This window comes from Hevea brasiliensis, chromosome 4 (assembly GCF_030052815.1).
Source record: "Hevea brasiliensis isolate MT/VB/25A 57/8 chromosome 4, ASM3005281v1, whole genome shotgun sequence".
NCBI classification, from domain to species: domain Eukaryota; kingdom Viridiplantae; phylum Streptophyta; class Magnoliopsida; order Malpighiales; family Euphorbiaceae; genus Hevea; species Hevea brasiliensis.
In genome coordinates this window covers 74,074,944-74,083,635 of record NC_079496.1, presented here as the reverse complement: position 1 = coordinate 74,083,635, position 8,692 = coordinate 74,074,944, and positions in this window count along the sequence as shown.

Here is an 8,692-nt window from a genome sequence, read left to right as displayed (position 1 = left end):
ATAGTTGCATAAGATGCAATTTATTTAAGAGATTTTCTTAAGAATAATTGTTAAGCATGAGATGTTGTAAATATGTAATTGGTTTAGTGGCCAATATTGGATGTAGCTGAGGACATTAAAATTATTTGCATAATTCTTGGCTCAATGGGATCAACTTAACTAATGCAAGATAAGTCAATAATGGATGTACACGAGATTTTGAGCATTAGGGGCTAGGTAAAGGATTGAACCTCACATGAGATGTGATGGGCAAAGAGTTGCTCACTTATAGTTTATTGTAATTCCAATAATGGATGTACCGAGGATGATCAATAGAATTATAAGAATTCAATCACCCACTAGAAATCCATCCAACTAGGATTTCCGTTTTCTACTTTGGAAGTGTAGGATTCGCTAAGTTAGTGGGAGGACCAATTTGATTAAAAGACCATAATCATTTTGATTAATTACATGATACATTTACTAATTAATCTGGTTATTTTCTGCGATTAATTTTTACGATAAAAATGAGCACAAAACAACCACCACCATCCAATATCCTTGCAAGCATACTTGATCACAATAGGTTGACAGACCTAATCATCTGATTGGCTAAGAAATTTGAAACTTGTCCTGAACCTTGAACATATAGGATATGTTCTAGATTCAAATGTTCCTGGTCCCTTACCTCCAGAGGCCACACAAGAGGAACATGAAACTTTGGATAAGTGGAAGGAGCATGATATGAGAGCTAAGTGTTACATGCTTGCTTCCATGAGTAATGAGTTACAAAAGCAGCATGAGAACATGTTGAGTGCGAGTGAGATCCTCCTTCACCTACAAGATTTGTATGGTGAGCACAGCAGGAATGCTAGGTATGAGATATCTAGACATCTATTCTGTATGAGGATGTCTGAGGGACAGAATGTTGGGGATCATGTCCACAAGATGATTCGGCTGATCGAGCAGTTGGAACATCTTGACTTCAACATGGATTTCCAACTACAGACGGATTTGATCCTTCAGTCCCTTCCTGAGTTTTTTTTAGGAATTTTGTGACAAATTTCCATATGACTAAACAGGAATGCACTTTAGCTGGTTTACTCAACATGCTGGTTATTGCCCAAAAGAATATGCCGGGCAATAAAGGAAAAGAGGTAGCTTTGATTGCTTCTTCTTCTGCTGAAAAGTCCAACAAGAAGAAGGACAATAAGAAAAAGAAATCTCATATTCCTGGTCCTTCTAAGAAAATAGCTAAAAAGAAAAAGAAAACCAAAGCTGACAAAGGCAAAGGAAAGTGTTTCCACTGCCAACAGGAAAGTGTTTCCATTGCCAACAGGAAAGTGTTTCCATTGCCAGTAAGAAAGTGTTTCCAATGGCTAGAGTATAGCAATCTAAATGAATGCAATGCCATGGTGAAAACCAACTCAAGTTCAAAATATATTTAGCACTTAAGGTTATGTCATGTTGCAGAAGATAGGATTGCAAAACTGGAGAAAATGGGGATTCTATCCTCATTGGGCTCTGAGCCTACTCCAACTTGTGAATCTTGCCTTCAGGGCAAAATGACTAGATCACCCTTTGTTGGACAGGGGCTAGGAGCTAAAAATATTTTGGAGCTAATACATAGTGATGTATGTGGTCCATTTAAAGAAATGGCTAGAGGGGGTTTTCATTATTACCTTTACAGATGATAAATCAAGGTTTGGGTATTTGTATTTGATGAAATACAAACATGAATCCTTTGAAAAGTTCAAAGAATTTAAATCTGAAGTAGAAAATCAAACAGGAAAGAGTATTAAAGCTCTTCGATCAGATCGTGGAGGTGAATATTTGAGTACTGAATTTGATGAATACTTGAGAGAGCATGGCATTGTTTCTCAGCTGACTCATCCAGGAACGCTACAGTTGAATGGTGTATCTGAAAGGAGAAATCGTACCCTATTGGATATGGTACGTAGTATGATGAGCTATACTGATATGCCAATCTTCTTTTGGGGATTTGTATTAGAATCAACTTTGTATATTCTGAATAGGATTCCATCAAAATCAGTTTCTTCCACACCTTATGAGATATGGCATGGAAGAAAACCAAGTCTTAAGCATGTTAAGATTTGGGGTTGTCCAGCTTATATCAAAAAGCTGAACACTGATAAATTGGAGACCAAATCAGAAAAAAGGCAAATTATTTTTATTTGCCTACTTCACAAAAGGTTGTGATAAGTAGAGATGCCACATTTCTTGAACAACAGTTTGTTCAAGAAGGAGGCAAAGGAAGGCAAATAGAGTTAGAATTGAAGAATTCTAACCAACCAACAGATCAGATGGATATAGATCCATCTAGTCAACCTATACCCGTTGATGAAACATCTACAACTGTTCCTCGTAGAATAACCAGGGTATCTCACCCACCAGTGAGATATGGTTTTCTTCATGAAGAAGAACAAGAGTTGTCTACTCATGAAGAAGTAGATCATGGAGATGATCCACTTACCTATGAAGAAGCTATATCAGATATAGACTCTTCAAAATGGATTGATGTTATGAAATCCGAGATTGATTCCATGTATAAGAATCAAGTTTGGGATCTTGTTGACCCACCTGAAGGTATTGTACCTATAGGGAACAAATGGGTTTTGAAGAAGAAAATTGGTTCTGATGGAAAGGTAGAGACCTATAAGGCAAGGCTAGTGGCGAAAGGGTTTCGCTAAAGGCAAGGAATCGACTATGAGGAGACTTTCTCGCCTGTTGCCATGCTTAAATCAATTAGGATTTTATTAGCAATAGCTACGTACTATGATTATGAGATTTGGCAGATGGATGTCAAAACAGCTTTTCTCAATGGATACATTGAAGAAAACATTTTCATGGAACAACCTAGGGGATTTGAATCCCAAGATGGTTTCAAGGTATGCAAGCTAAAGCGATCCATTTATGGGTTGAAACAAGCTTCGAGGAGTTGGAACATCCGTTTTGATGAAGGCATTAAATCCTTTGGTTTTATCAAAAATGAGGATGAGCCATGTGTATATAAGAAGGTTAGTGACAGTGCTATCACTTTCCTTGTCTTATATGTGGATGACATACTGTTGATGGGTAATGACACAGGTATGTTGACAACTATAAAGGTATGGTTGTCAAATACATTCTCCATGAAAGACTTAGGGGAGGCAACCTATATTCTTGGGATTCGCATCTATAGAGATAGAGCGAAAAGAATAATTGGTTTATCCCAAAGTCTATACTTGGAAAAGGTGTTAAAGAGGTTTAACATGCTTGATTCCAAGAGAGGATTGTTACCAGTGAGACATGGTATCCATCTTTCTAAAGAGATGTCTCTAAAGACACCTGAAGAAAGAGATAAGATGGCCAGGATTCCATATGCTTCGGCTATTGGAAGTTTAATGTATGCAATGTTGTGTACTAGGCCGGATATCGCATATGTCGTTAGTTTGACTAGCGGTATCAATCCAATCCGTGTTTGGAACATCGATAGTCACAAGAATATCCTTAAGTACTTGAGAAGAACTAAGGATTTATTCTTGATTTATGGTGGAGACTTGCAATTGGATGGTTATCACGATTTTGATTTCCAATCGGATATCGATGATAGAAAGTCTACCTCTGGATATGTGTTCATTTGTAATGGAGGTGCGATCGGTTGGAAGAGTTCCAACAGAGCACGATCGCAGATTCCACTACGTGAGTGAGTATATTGCTGCATCGATCTTGCAAAGGAAGTTGTTTGGATAAAGAAGTTTGTGACAGAACTTACAGTAGTTCCTTCCATTGAGTCAGCAGTTCCACTACACTGTGACAATAATGGAGCAGTCATACAGGCTAAGGAACTAAGGTCTCACCCAAAATCCAAACACATAGAAAGGCACTACCACATTACCAGAGATATAGTTGGGCAAGGCGATATAGCCATGCAGAAAAATAACATCAACTGAAAAATTCAGCTGATCCATTCACTAAGCTTTTGTCACAAGTTCAGTTAGACCGACATCTTGAGAAGATAGGTCTAAGGTATTGTAATGAATGGCTCTAGTGCTAGTGGGAGATTGTTAGTAGTATGCCCTAGAGCATATCATTTAGTATGTATCTTGTACATATTTTATTAATAAAAGGCATTTCCACTTTTCCGTTTACATAATATATTTATGTGTAATAGAAAAGGTCCATTGATATTTTGTTAGAAATATTATTCTTAAGTTGTTAAGAATATGAGTGACAATATTTCTAGTATAAATTATCATAAATAGGTTCACAATCGAGGATACTTCATAATAAGGACATGACTTATCCAGAAAGATTGTATTCATATTTGTTCCCAAGTTATTTATATGAGATATAAATAAGATGGAATGGTGAGTCTCATGCCATATAACAAATATGATAGGCACTTATAAATGATAAGTAGGCCGAACCAGTGACACTTATGACAAGCACATGGAGTTTACTCTTGTCAATGTTTTGTCATAAATCATATCAGTGCATATAATCTTTAGACCTGAGATAGCACAGTTATCTTGTATATAGGTAGTTTGAGTTTGATACTGCTTTCATACTTGTACTATGTGTGGGTATATGGGCATGTGTTGGCTCCTACTAGTTATATATGGAGGTAGGTGTTGATCAAGATGGAATCTGTTCCTCTAAGTAAATAGAGATAAAATCCTATGTTCATTTAATTGTTCTTGATGTTTCAAGTTCTGGCGCCAGACAGATAGATTTATTCGAAAAAGTTTCGATGAGAAAATCTTTTAATCAAGAACTGGAATTAAAAGAGACATAATATTCATAGCAAATGGAGTTTGACATAAACCATGACTCGGCTTGAGTTGGGATTTTGTAATGAGAGATTCTAGTGCATGGTAACATATTATTATAGGTTCATTTAAGGTAAATCTTATTACTAATTGGGTGGCCATGGCATGCTATGCTAGGTGTTAACCATGGTCTATGAGGTTCATAAAATGATTTAGAGAAATCATTTATGGTAAGAAAGAGTTCTGATGATATTAAGAGTTGATATCATATCTCATTGCCAATTAGTGATGAGCCTAGTAAGTCACACACATACACAAGTTATCACTTATTTAAATATGATTTAATTAATTAATTAAAGAGTTTAATTGATTAATTAAATAGATTTGGTTTGCAATTAAATTGCAAAGTCCCTAGCATGACTTGAAACCAAATCTAGATTATTGGATGTGTAGTATAAATTAAATTTATATTTAAAGTGTTTAAATATGAATTTAATTGATGAGAAATTAATTAATAGAGATTAATTAATTAATTTATATTTGATATAAATTAATTAGAAGAAGAAAATAATTATTTTGGGTTAAGAACTCAAAATTAAGACACAGGGGCATTTTGGTCATTTCACAGTGTGACACGTGGCACCATGAGATGGTGACACATGGCATAACACATAAGCTTGCCAAATGTTTTTTTTTAATCATGTAAGATGATTAAAATCAAGATTAAATATAGGTTTGACACTTGGCACAATGTGATTGGTTCACTTAAACCTAGAGCTAATCAAAAGGTGACATGTGGCAAGGGTTTAATGTGTTAACCTAGCTATTTAAGTGTGGTTATGAAAAGAAAAATAACCAGCAGCCTCTCCTCTCAATTGTCACGCCACTTTGAGCCTCTCCAGCTATTTCTCTTCATCTCTCATCAATTCAAAGAGATTAGCCATCAATCTCTTGAATTAAGAATACTAGAAATTGTTTCTAGTGTCCTGTTTACATCTCTAATCTCTTAAAAGGCAGAACTTGAATTTCTAATTAATAAAAAAGGTTTTAGAAGCTGTTCAAGGGCTGCCATAGGTGTTCTTGGTGTGGACAAGCTAGAGGGACAACATCTGGTGTCCTGAAGACGAATCTCAAAGGCGCAGACACGCTGCAGCACATCAAGAGGTTAGTGTAATCGTTCTTGATTTAATCTAGGGTTCTAAAATTAATCTGATTAATTTTAAAATCTTAAATGGCAAATACAGATCCAAAAACATATTAAAAGAGTTTTAATATGTTGTTTATCATTGAAATCAAATAGATAAAAATAAATCTTGCATGATGCATGTGACCCTAGGTGAAAATTTTTGAATTCAATGGTATAAACTTGTGTTTTTCACGCTTCCGTTCCTAAAAACACAGTGTCCCACCACTCATATGCATCATCTTGCAGCAAAGATATGGCAGCTTCCAGGTTTTGCTCTGGAGTGCAGTGGAGTTGTTTTAGGACTCGCACTGCCTGCTCAACCAATTCTTGGCTGCAACAGAGTCATCTTCTCTCTTGCCATAGAAGTCCACAGCTCCAAACTTCCTTAGTCTTTCCAGGTGTGATTTCTGCTGTGGAGCTGGTGGTGGTGGTGGTGGTGCTGGCATTACCCCGGCCATTTGTCTAAAGAAGTCGGCCATTTGTTGGAACATGGCCTGTGGAGGCTGAGCAGGCTCTGCTTGAGCTGGCGGAGCAGGTTCTCCCATGCCCCCGGGCCTCTGCGCAGGTGGAGCATGACTCTCCACTTCCTCCTCAACGGCTCTCTGAGATGAAGGATCCATATCCTATTCAAAATAAGAAAGATAAATAGATTTGCGTTAGTGTCACCTCGACTCTTACAAAATGCAATGCATGGTATGGACTCAATCTAGGCCCAGAAACGCCTAAACCGTGCTCTGATACCACTAAATGTGACACCCCTTACCCGTGTACAGTATACCCGAGTAAGTAATGCCACACGGTGTACTGGCACACTCTAATATACCTTACTTAATTTGTGTCATGCTTTTGAAGTTAATTTATGAAATATGATTTATTTTAACCATTTATCAAAAGTATTATTCATTTGAGGTTCCGAAGATTTTAAGGAAAATCCATGAGTACCGCTAAAAATGGAGAAAATGTTCTTCTAACTGTTAAAAACACTTCCAATATACAATTTCATTCATTCTTAACTCCAATATCATCAACAAAACTCAATATCAATATCTCAATAATTTGTCAATTTCAGGTCTCAACAACCTTTTCATTTCTCAAAACATCCCTTTCTCAGGGTTCTCATATACATAAACAACCATTATATACTCAAATTAATACCATACATGACCATAAATCTTTATTATTTACATGAACCTCAAAATACATTACATAAATCCCAAATACATATGAGAAAATAAAAAGTTAATTACAAAATGACAAAATGACATCTAGTGTCCAAGGCAATTTACCCATAAACCTCCATTAGCACCCCAGTTAAACATCTATGTAAATATATAACTTAAATACAATCTTCAACTCATGCTAAGTCCATTAAAAACATTCAAAACCCTTCCTCTATTAGGGCTGCCGAAATTCAAGTGTTCATACCCATAGGTTTTTGTTCATTTAAACTACAAATCTTACTAAGTTCAAGTCCAAAATCATGGAAATAAAGAGTTTAATGGGTATAAGTGCACTAACCTTGTTTGGGCAGAATTTCCAAAGCCCTAAACTTCAATTTCCTTCCTCTTGTTGGCTGCCAAGAGCTTTAGCAAGGTGCTAGGGCAAATTTTAGTGAAGAGTTTCTAGGGTTTTAGGGTGAATTGAAGAGGAAATTTAAGGTTTGAAGTGAACATCAATGGAGGGAAGGGTTGAGGAAAGTTTGGCTGGTTTGGGATAAGGAAGAAGGAAGCTGCATTTTTGTTCCTTTTGGTCTTCATTTATGTCTTTTATTTGTTTAGTCAAATGGTAGATTAATGGTGATTGGTTGAAAATTATAAATCACATCCCATGATGTCATAAATAGCCTTTTTCCTCAATTTCTTTTCTTTCCTCCTCTACTCAAGTTCAATTTAATTTCTAGCAATATTTCTTCATATTTTATGTCATATTAATTATTTACTCAACTGGACAAGTCGGCCAAAAATCACTTCGGAAGGCAAAATGACCAAAATGCCCTCCGTTTGGCTTAACGGGTCAAAATTGTCTGTACCGATTGAAAACTTTTTCTAGGTATTTTCTTGGCATTCTAATTCCATGGAAACCTCAGTAACCCTTCTCTGGAGTTCCAAAAATTATTTTACAATTTTTCGCCCGGGTCTAGGGCTCCTCGTTGCGAGAACCGCAACTTCCCTCCGGTTACCCCTCGCTTGGGCACCGGCTCGTTTGACTTGGTTGTATTTTATTTCTAAAATTTTTACTAAGTATTTCTTATTAATATTTGAGTAAATTTTGGTCCCTCACTTAAGTTTAATTATTTTTCCGGACGTTCTAGCTGTCCGGACCGACACCGGTCACCAGAACAGTAGAATGTACGGAGTGGTTACCGGGAGGGTGTTACACAAATAGTCATGCATGTTATTTTCTCATATTTTTCTCACATTTCTACATTGCTTCATAATCGAAATAATGGTCCGTAGCACTTTAACCAATACTATTTATTCATCGATTGCTTACCTTGTGTGCCAAGTTTCTTATGAGCTTCTGTCATAAGTTAGATTCAAATTCATTTCAATTTTAGAGGTAAGCAAATATGTGTGCTAGTGGATCCACTCTTTCTAGGACCTCATACGATCCTATGGATGAGAGCTTAGTTTTACTCTTTTCTTATCAAATCTCTTGATCATTTGATGCAACCTTCAATTTAGTTTATAATATTTTAGTCTTTTTTTGCTATTGTTTTAGCAATTATTTTCCTTCGTAGTCTTTTTTTTTTTTT